A 10,596-nucleotide genomic window follows, 5' to 3' on the forward strand; every position below is an offset into this window, starting at 1 on the left:
GTGTCTTAACGATCAGTCCACTGCGGGACCTGGAAAATTAAGCATTAATTATATTAAGGTTAGAATTTCTGCAACTGCTGCTCTGAGCTTTATTTATCTTGGTATTCTTTTGCTGTTAATTCTTTATTTTTTCGTTTCTTTTATTATCTATCTTTTGCATCTGATTTGCCTTTTTCAGTTCTTATTTTTTCAGAAAAATCCTCCATTTATTTATACATTTTATTCTTTTAATTTTATTGTCAAATTTCTTTTGGGAATATTACTTTCAGGTGTTTATTTGCTATTTTTGTTATGATCCTTTTCATTGTCATTTGGTACAAGTGCACCAAAGATGAAACACTACACCTGCCTTCTCATTCCCGTTTCATCTTTCAGCAAAGAAATAATATCAAACATCAGTCACTCGTAAATGAATGGTATAAGCTATAAAATATATCTTAAATTGGCAAACCAAAAATCAACCATAATAACTTTCAATATTATTCTAATGTTCATATTATGATCATATGTTAGTATTAAAAGGTATGAAGCATTTACTAAATCAAGGACACCAAACAACTAGATAACTAGACCTTAGTAACAACTAGATAACCAAACAACCAAATAACTAGAGGACCAAAAATGGCCAACAAAGCCTTTTAATTTGACCACTGCACTACTTTAAATATGAATAAAATATATGTACAAAAAGTTGCAGACAATTTTCTAAGCTAGGTCCTGTAACAGTTAAAAATATTTTTCAATATAATTCATTAATACAGAGATGCTTTTTTAATTTTTAATAAATTTTATTTTTAATACAATTTAATTTTATTAAAGATTTTATATTAAAAATTAATGAGAGAAGAATGTATGTAAATTATTCTTAGATGTTCTCAATATACTAATAAATAAAGAAAAGAGGCTAAATGTGGATACACGTGACATGAAAATGATTTTCAATTAGCCAGTAAATAATTTGTTTTTTTTAATAAACATATTTTATTTATATACATTTGGTTTTGTTTACTTAAAACAGGGTGCGTAGCCAAATCTTTCAACGAAAAATAAGCACCTTTTAAGTACTTTTTAAGCNGAGGTGGAAGTGCAGTAGGGATGCACCTGTGAGGTGCGCGCGACTAACGGAAGGTTAAGCACCCAAAAATATTTTTAAGCACTATATACATTAACAAAATGCAAAATAATTTTCATGATCATGATAAAATAACTCGTTTCTGGCTAAGAATTTTTTCTTGAATATATTAGCTAACATAAAAAGATGGAAAGATATTTCAGTTGGACTTCAGAGGGTGGAAAATGAAGCCTGAATTTAAGATTATCTTGCAAAATGCAGCAGAGTTGCACATGAGTGTGCTAGAATCTCATCGAACCCAACTCAATAGACGCACATGCGAACTCGCAAATATTTTATCGAACATGTAAAATTATTGGACCGACGTTAAAATGCTACATACACTACGGACCGGCAGTATGCCGAAATGGATTGCGGTTGAATTAATTGTGAAAACGTTGAATAGAATATTGTGAAAACCACGCTTTTGCATAATATGTAGCGAAAATCGACATGGTAAAGAAAAAAATTCTACTTTTCGAAAAGGTAATACTAAGCACTTTTTAAAAACCTCCAATAAAAAAAGCACCTTTAAGGACTTTTAAAAAACAAAAATTGAAAATAAGCACCTTCAAGCACTTTTTAAAAAAGTTTCACACCACGTAAAAACTTACCAAGCGCTTTTTATTTCAAAATATTTAGTCACTGGTTTACAGAACCAAAAACTAAAAGACATTACTAATCCTTAACATTTTATAGGTCTCAATTGTGGAAAAAAAAAAAAAAATATTAAGTTAACTAAAACCAGTTAGAAGTTAAACCAAAATTATATACAAATATAGAGTGTGTAATGTTCAAAATCAGGTTGAATTATGATATTTTGTGACAAAAACATGAAATCATAATCAAAAAACCAAAAGTGCATTTTTATTTTAAGTCAAATTCTAGTAGCCCAATGGACTCCTATTAATTTCAAACCCTGCATATTAAACGTAATGCTTATGTACATAAATAATAAATCAAAAAAAAATTTTTGCCTGGAGTTTAAAAGAACAAAAGTATTTTTTTAATCTTATCTCATCTTAACTTAATTTTTATCTTATTTTAATTAATATTTTCACACCTTAATTTTCTGATATCTGACCAAGTTGGGTCCTGAGTAAAAATAAGTTTGATTTTATTTATTCAGGGATTACTGAATTTGAGGGATTCAGGGGTTTATAACTGCTCACGAATTACAAAAATGTTTTCGAAGTATTCTCAAACATAGGTATTTGCTAGTTAAATAAATTTCATAAATTAATTATGTATGAAGCTCTATTCTATATTCTTTTTTTTTAAAGTTTGTAATAAATATTAAATCATATTTTGAAACTGAATAAGCATCTTTTATACACCAAATTTTTTCATAAGCTAAAATTAATTTTTTGTAAAATGAATAAAAAAAGTTCGTAAATTAAAATAAATCAATGACTTAAAAAAAAATCAGCTTATTTAAAAAAGTAATCAGTAAAATCACCACAACCCTGCATAGAACAGAATGCATTTCACTTAGACAAATTTTTATAGCGGTATTCTATTTCTAGTTTTTCTCTCTTCCCTTTGCACAGAATTGGCAACAACAAAATAGCATATTAGTAAGCCAAAAACTAAGTTTATTTACTAAAATAAGTTTGTATTTTAATAGAAATTTCATAAACATAGTAAATAAAAATTTCAAAAAAAAAACAATACCTGATAGCTAATACTAACAAATTTAGCACAAATCTGAAATATATTATATACCACTGAAATGAAGGGGTGATTTCTGTATCATGACCAGCGGCGGAAAAATCGCCAAGTCTTGGCAACTTTAAGGCAGCAGCCCCAAGAAATAAAAATAAAGAAAACACAGAAAAGGACAAACTCGAAAAGTATAACTCGTAGCCACCCTCCAGGCAAACATCTACATGTCTTTTTTTTTAAATTTTTAATTGCAAGTTTAAAATCTATTTGGCACCTTGGCGATTGTAGTTAGCGGGACAGATCAGGATACGAAAATATGCTCGAAATGAAATTGATTTAAATAGATATTATTTAGCGAACTGAGAATTTACTTAAAGTAGATATTCTCTTAATAAACTAATAAATATTTCAAGAATTGATCAAATTAATTAATTAACTAAAGATGCAATAACTATGAATGTAATTTATTTATACTACATACACTAAGTAAAAAGACAGTTGATTACAAAAACATGCTGACATATCCCTTCATCAGCTATTTTAAATTTAAAAAATATTTCAATATGCACTTGGGAAAATAAAATAACAATTAGACATTTTTCAAAAACTTGAATTTTAAAAGGGTAAAATTTGAAATAAAAAAGAATTATACTATGGAAATAACCATCTAAAATCGGTGTTATGACGTAGCTCAATTAGAATTGTCAAATTTATAATGTTAACTGCAATATTTAATAAAATCTTAATTTGATAAAAAAAATAATAATAAGGCGAGACATCATACGACCATAATTAGTAAAAATATAGTCAGTCAGAATATGCAACAAATTTTAAAGCATTGAGGTTATTTATGTCTGCATAATTAAAATTGAAGCCTGAAATCACATATAGATCATGTCGCAGACCTAACATACGACACAAACAGGACAATATTTAGCAAAAATTGAGTACACATGCACCCATCATGAAAAAAATAACAATTCAATGATATGTAATACTTTCATATTAGTTTCATACCTATATATAATTATACATTAGTCAATAGAAAACATTATAAACAAACTTTCATATTCTCAAAAATATACTTACTTTAGATGTAGTTGGCATGACCTAAAATCATTAACACAAACCTAATCCAATAGTTATTAAGCAGCACTTTTAGAGGAATAAAATAGTTTTAATGATTGAAGAATAGGAAGTCAAAAATAAAATATCAAGATAAATGCATAATTAGGTCTAATTTTGACAGTATTTTGTCAACATAACAAAAACTAATTTCTAAACCTCTTGTCTGAAGAGTGACTCATAACCGCAATTGAATTCATTAACTGTGAATTTAAAAATGTTTCTTTTTTATTCCTACAAACTGCAATCAAAATATTTAATTAGGTTTTTTCTTGATTTAGAACTCATTTCAAATTATTTGATTAAATAAATAAAATAAATTCCTTCTACTTCAGCGTTACTTTCACTACGGATAAAAATCAACGATATTGGTGAATCTGATTGGTCCTATTCGAGAACTTTGATCAGCCCGTTTAGGGTTTGAGGGTGCGTGGTACCGGCCCTCGTTAAACTGTTCTACCATAAAGTGCTCGACTTCGGCGCTGGTCATCTGGCTATTAATGTGGAGGAGCCATCAAAATGTCTTCGAATCATCCTCAGGGATTTTTCCCAGAACGTCGCCTTTAGACCATTGTGCAATTCTATTCGCGAACGCCACGAACTATAGGGGGCGTTGTTGTATGAGACGAGTACCTGCGATTTTTATATGAACAATCATTCAGTTACTCTGGAGACGTCTTTAAGGTAGCATGTAGCATTGTAAAGTTCCTTCTTAATTGTGCTCGTTAAATTTAAAAAAGAAAAATGTTTGATATTCTTTCTTATGCAAATGAAAACAAAATGGTATCTCTTTTCTTTTAGAAAAGGAACATCCACCAAAGCACATCGGAAAAATATTTGTAAATAAACAGAAAAAAAAAATATGCATCTTCTTATTAGAGTTAAAACCTAATGCCTGAGAAATAGTTTTACTAAATTTAATGACATAACATGAAAGGCATATTTAAACTTTACAATCCATAGTCTTAAGAGTCATATTACTTCAAACACTAAAATAAGCAAAAAGTATACATAAGCCTCACAATTTTATATAATTTAATTTTGTAAAAAAAGTTTTTTGATAACTATATTTATCAAAAAAATTTAAAGTTTCAATAAAAATCATTATTTGGAAGCTAAAAAAACGTAAAAAAATAAAGAGGAATGCTTACAAAGAAAAAAAAACTGTTCCAAAAATTCCTCACATTAAAATAAAAAGCTTTCATGTTTTTTGTTTTTGTTTTTTTTATTCATAATCAGACGTAGAAAACCATTCTATAGAAAATTATCATCAAATAAGAAAAAAAAAATTATTTACAAGTAAAATTTTTTATTTTATAAATTATAACGCTGACCTGCTTTATAAATCCGGAGAATTCCTAAATGATATGTTCTTCATTTGAAAACTTTATTCTCAAATAATATCTACACAGATTATCCCTTTATTACTTTAAGATGACATACCACACAATAAAATTTTATAATTGCAAGATCTCGATATGAATTTCAATACGTAACTTAGAAACAGAATATTTGTATTCTTGTTGAATTTTTGGTACTAACGCTACCGCTCTAAAGCGCCAATAAAGAGCAATCCTGTTGTTCGCACACATTAATCTTTTGGATTCCTTGTTGTTTGCGTCCCGCAGTGGACTGATCGCTAAGACACGGTTCCCAGCAGATCACCGAAGTCGAGCATCACTAACTACGGTCAGTGTGCGGGTGGGTGACCACTTGGATCAGTCTGTGTAGGGACCGAGGGTGTGCGGTATTGGTCCTCGTTAAACTGTTCTACCATAAAGTGCTCGACTTCGTGCGCAGGTCGTTGGGCTACCGAAGCGGGGGTGCCATCCCCTCCGCAGAGGATCAAAATTGTGATGGATGGCATGTATTCGGATCATCCTCCGAGATGTTTCCCAGACCGTCGCCAATAGCCTATTGTGCAACTCTAGTGCGACGCAAAACTTTTAGGTGTAGATTGGCGGCACTTAGAAACCACAAAATCTGTAACTGTGGCAGTGGCGTAGCGAGGGGTGGGCAAGGGGGGGCATCATGCCCCGGGCGCTACTCACAAAGGGGCGCCAAATGGTCCACAAAAAAAAAATTGCTGGATAATTTTTATTTTTATTATAATTGATTTCTAGAAAATATATTTTAAATTTAGTGCCAGTGTAATATAATAAATGTTAATTCGTAAATAAAAAGGTAAAAAAAGGAACACTAATAGTCTAAATCAAACTGTAATAATATATTCATAATAGAAATGACATGTCTTTTCTACTGGCCGGGCTGACTCGACCCTGTGTCTGTCAGCACTTGCTTATGGCATCTACTCTGTGTGGTTACATAAATTATCTCCTTTCTTGATTTGTCTGATAAAGTAATATGTTGCAATAAATATTTGCAGTGTACAAAGTACAAACATTCTTCTTTTCAGAACACTATTTTTTTTCTATAAACGCAATGTGGCTTACGCTTGTAATTTTAAAACAGTAACAATAACACTCTAATGTACTTACATGTAGTCACGGTCAACTAATCGTCTAATGCCAAAATCTTGGTTTTCTCGACGGGACGGTAGTGAAGAAGAAGGAACTGAAGTTAACCGATCCTGGTTATTATATTCATCAAAAAATACTGCAGCGTACTGCTTTCGTTGCTTACTGTTTATTACATCAAATTCCGCTACACAATCATCTTTCGTAACATCAGCTGGTTTTAATAAATGGAAGAAAAAAGATGATTTGATTAGCCCTGAAAGAAGTCCAAATAACTGAAAATCACTTACGGCTTGGAAAGAAACAGAACCAAGATTAATAAGTAGAACGGGAAATGATGTATCATTAGAAGCGAACATTCAGTCCGAAAAAGAACGGTGGCGAAATATATTTAAAGGAATATTAGCTTGCTTGAGGTATTTAATTATACAAAATCTTCTTCTACGTGGCCATGTTGAAAAACTAGCACTTCAAGATCAGTGGCGTAGCTACCTAGGGGCTAGGCGGGGCAGTGCCCCGGGGCCCTCAAGCTCAGGGGGTCCTCAAATCCATACCAGAAATCTCGATCGATCTGAACTTTTGGAAATTTCTCCCATTTTCAAAATAAATATGACAGGTTGCAACCCCACTTTAATCATGACAACTCAGTTGAGAGAAATTCAAAAGTTATGCCTAGGGAATTCCCCTAAATTCTTTCTGTAAAATAATTCTGTAATTCTAAATTCTTCTAAATTCTTTCTGTTCTTCCCCTAAATTCTTTCTCTTTCTAAATGTTTCCTACCTGCAGTGTTGTCAATTTGACGGATAGTGATATGTGCGTTTTATTATTCATCGATGCTCGTTTTATTGTGAATTCGAGTTAAGATTTTTTTTTCGAGAACGGTTAAAAAATTAATGCTGTATCAGGAGTAAGTAAGCTAATGTCAATAAACTTTTTTGTACTGGTCAATATAGTGGTTCAATTTTATTTGATTTTACCACTCATATTGATGTCCGTTAAGTCAATAAATCGTGTCAAATCTATAGATTTCGGCTGCAGCTCATTGTATAACGCGAAATACCGTGAAAAAATGCAAGTCACCTGCAGTAGGTAACATTAATTCAGGTCCGCGGGCAGGAGATCGTTCATGGTCTCTGTAATGCCTTTTACCTTTCCAATAAATAAGCAGACCAAATTTTTAAAACAATAAAACTTAACTTTATTTAAAAACAAAAGAAATAGGTATTGTTTTGCAGTAAGAGCTTCCAGCTCTTAGAATACCAAGGGAGGCCCTCTCCCGATTATATCAAACGTACATCTACCTTTCTCTCTCTCGCATCCCGCCGACGGGGTGACAAAATGCGTCAAGTGCGCCTTAAGGCGGTCCTAAAGTGGATTCTAGCCTCAAACTTGAAAACTAGATGGCGCTGAAAATCACACCCCGCCTCAGGCTAAGATCTAGTTTAGCCTTTCCCAAAAAGATTCTAACTCATAGTTGATTGGCTACCTCAAAAAGAGCTATTCTACCNCTCAGGTGAATTTTAAAGAATCCAGGTTTGGATTATTATGTTAATATACATGAAAATTGTAGCAGGTTGAGAGAAACCGGTTGTTGATTTGAAATTAGACATGTGATAGAAGTTGGTCCCGCAGTGGACTGATCGTTAAGTCACGGCTCCCAGCAGATCACTGAAGTCAAACATCACTGGCTGTGGTCAGTGTGCGGGTGGGTGACCACTTGGATCAGTTTGAGTAGGGACCGAGGGTAAGTGGTATTGGTCCTCGCTAAACTGTTCTACCGTAAAGTGCTCGACTTCGTGTGCAGGTCGTTGGGCTACCGAAGCGGAGGTGCCACCCCCCTGCAGAGGATCAAAATCGTGATGGCTTGTCTTCGGATCATCCTCAGGGATTTTTCCCAGACCGTCGCCAATAGCCCATTGTGCGGCTCTAGTTCAACGTAAATGAGCTACAACAACAACAGCGATAGAAACTAAGGTAAGCAACGTTAAAGAGCTCAAAAATATTACTAAAAGCCGACAGCTGTTTCGGATGCTCAAAGGGCAACCTTCATCAGTGCAACAGAAAGAAATGAGAAAAGAAATGAAATTTTGTGCTCTTTAACGTTGTTTACCTTAGTTTGTATTTTAGCACAAAGGTCGCCCTCTTGTGTACTTAACAGCGATAGAAGCTGAGATCTGCCAAAAAATCTCAATGCAACAGAAAACAAAATAAGCTAAAAAAAATCGTTCCCCAGTGTGATCAGTAACATATAACTATATTTTCACATCTTTTACAATCACTAGATAAATTTGTATGGCGAAACAACTGATTACTGTAGGTTTATGAACGCTCAACAATTAAAACCGCGTGGTCAACTCAGCACAAAGTAGGGAAGGAAGATTTAAAAAGCAGGTTATAGGCTCCTTTCAAAAGCGGGTGAACTAACTGGCCGTCGAAGAAGAAATAGGATAGTTTGACTACCAAACAACGGTGGCTCAGGGTGTAGAGCGCTCACCACTTAATGAAGTGACACAGGTTCGAATACCAGCGATGACTGGTCGATACGAATTTGGCACTGACCACAGTGCTGACATAGAAATATCTTCAGAGGTAAACGGTCCATCGTGAGTTAATCGTGGGATGTTTTCGTGTTTTTCTCCCTATGTAACATAAATACAAGTTAGTTGCATCAACAAGTCATCCAGAATAGCTAGTTTGTCTCAATGCTTGATCCACGAGTTTCCTTGTTTTCTGAATTGTGTTTAAGAAAAAATCAAGGCTACGGAGTTGAACACTGACTGTCGGAAACCCAAAAATGGATCGGTTGTTCACAACGCCTGTTACGAAATAAAATTAGACAGTTTAACTACCGAGACGTGTTAATAATTTTAGTGATCATATTTAGTTGACAGTCGTGTTGACTCCAAAATAGAGTGAGCTAAATCTGAAATACTTTGTTATCTTTTTTAAAAAGTGAGTAGCACTATTTAATTTTTAATCGGGATCTATGGCCACAGTTTCTACATCATGAATTGTCAAAATTTTTTTAATGGATATAGATTATCAAGGTTATAAACTTCTCGGACTGGATATCCGTAATCATATGAAGACGGTCATTAAAGAAAAATTTCTTAGTAATAAAATCTTTGTACGAATCTTAATTTTTAAAGTTTAAGAAAAGATCTTTTCTATTTTCGTTTGTCAATAATGACAAATGAATTGTTGAAAGGTAAGCACATGAAATTATAATTGGAGAGTTGTGCTTTTGAATGTTGATGAAAATCAGCTGTACAGTGTGGTTAAAAGTAAAGTATTCCCGTAACAGCCCATTCATGGAGATTAAGGCTCCACAATTCCTTGACGAACTGCGTGATTGTGGCCATGTGGTCAGCACTGAGCACAGGCCACCTTTACTTCACAGACAAACTAGTACCCATCCATCTGAAGCTGGGTAGGCTTCAAGCCACCACTGGGTTATCGAACCCCAGTTCAATAACAGTTCACAGTGCTTTAACCACTGAGCCATCGTGGCTCATAAGGTGGTCAAAACTGTAAAAATTTATAAAGTGATGACTAGAGCCCGGATTTTGATGACTTAAAAAATCTCAATTAATGCCCTTAAAAAGTGCAAAAAATGCCCTTATGNGTGTTCTGTTTCTGAAAGATTTACCAATGTTCTGGAGAGTTTTCTCAAGTTCCTCGGCCTTTTCCTTAGGGAAATTTTGCTTCTTAGAAAATGGCATCTAAATGAAAATTTAATAAATAAATGCCTGATATTTTCAGGCTTCCGCTAGAGGGTGTACTCACGCGTTGCGATCGCGAATTGCAACGTAAATAAAGCTCCTACCTGCCAACAAAGCGTCCCTTCATGCTACATCATAGGTCACGTGTGTCCAGGGCTCAGTGGAAAAAAAACCTATAAAATAATTGGTGAGTTTTCCAGAATAAGCATCCATTGCATCCTTCGAGTCCATTGCATTTTTATTTCAAGTGCAAATCGGAGGAGCAGAAATCATGTACTCCCTCACCATTTCGCCCCTCCCTAATTATGTCAAAATCCGTGGGCATCTGACAGCAGGAACTAGGACTCTTATAACATATACGACCTTACCACTTGCTGTTGAGCTTTAACAAAAATTAAAAAAAATATTTCATGTCATGGAAAGGCCTGAATTTTCCCTCGATTTCAATCCCCCTCCCCCCAAAAGAGTCAGGGGGTTATCCTAAGGAAGACTGTA

The 10,596-nt window shown here is 33.6% G+C and overlaps 1 protein-coding gene across 1 annotated transcript in view; it reads right to left on the bottom strand.

Moving 5' to 3' along the window:
• Positions 1-4,476, bottom strand: part of LOC107446926 (phosphatidylinositol 4-kinase beta fwd) — a 68,688-nt gene extending 64,212 nt beyond the window's left edge. The window contains exon 1 of the mRNA XM_043039201.2: positions 3,866-4,476. The gene's annotated coding sequence lies outside the window, so the exon portion shown is untranslated. The remainder of the gene's footprint in view (positions 1-3,865) is intronic.
• Between the last annotated feature and the right edge of the window lie 6,120 nt (positions 4,477-10,596).

Source organism: Parasteatoda tepidariorum, chromosome 5, assembly GCF_043381705.1.
Source record: "Parasteatoda tepidariorum isolate YZ-2023 chromosome 5, CAS_Ptep_4.0, whole genome shotgun sequence".
NCBI lineage: Eukaryota > Metazoa > Arthropoda > Arachnida > Araneae > Theridiidae > Parasteatoda > Parasteatoda tepidariorum.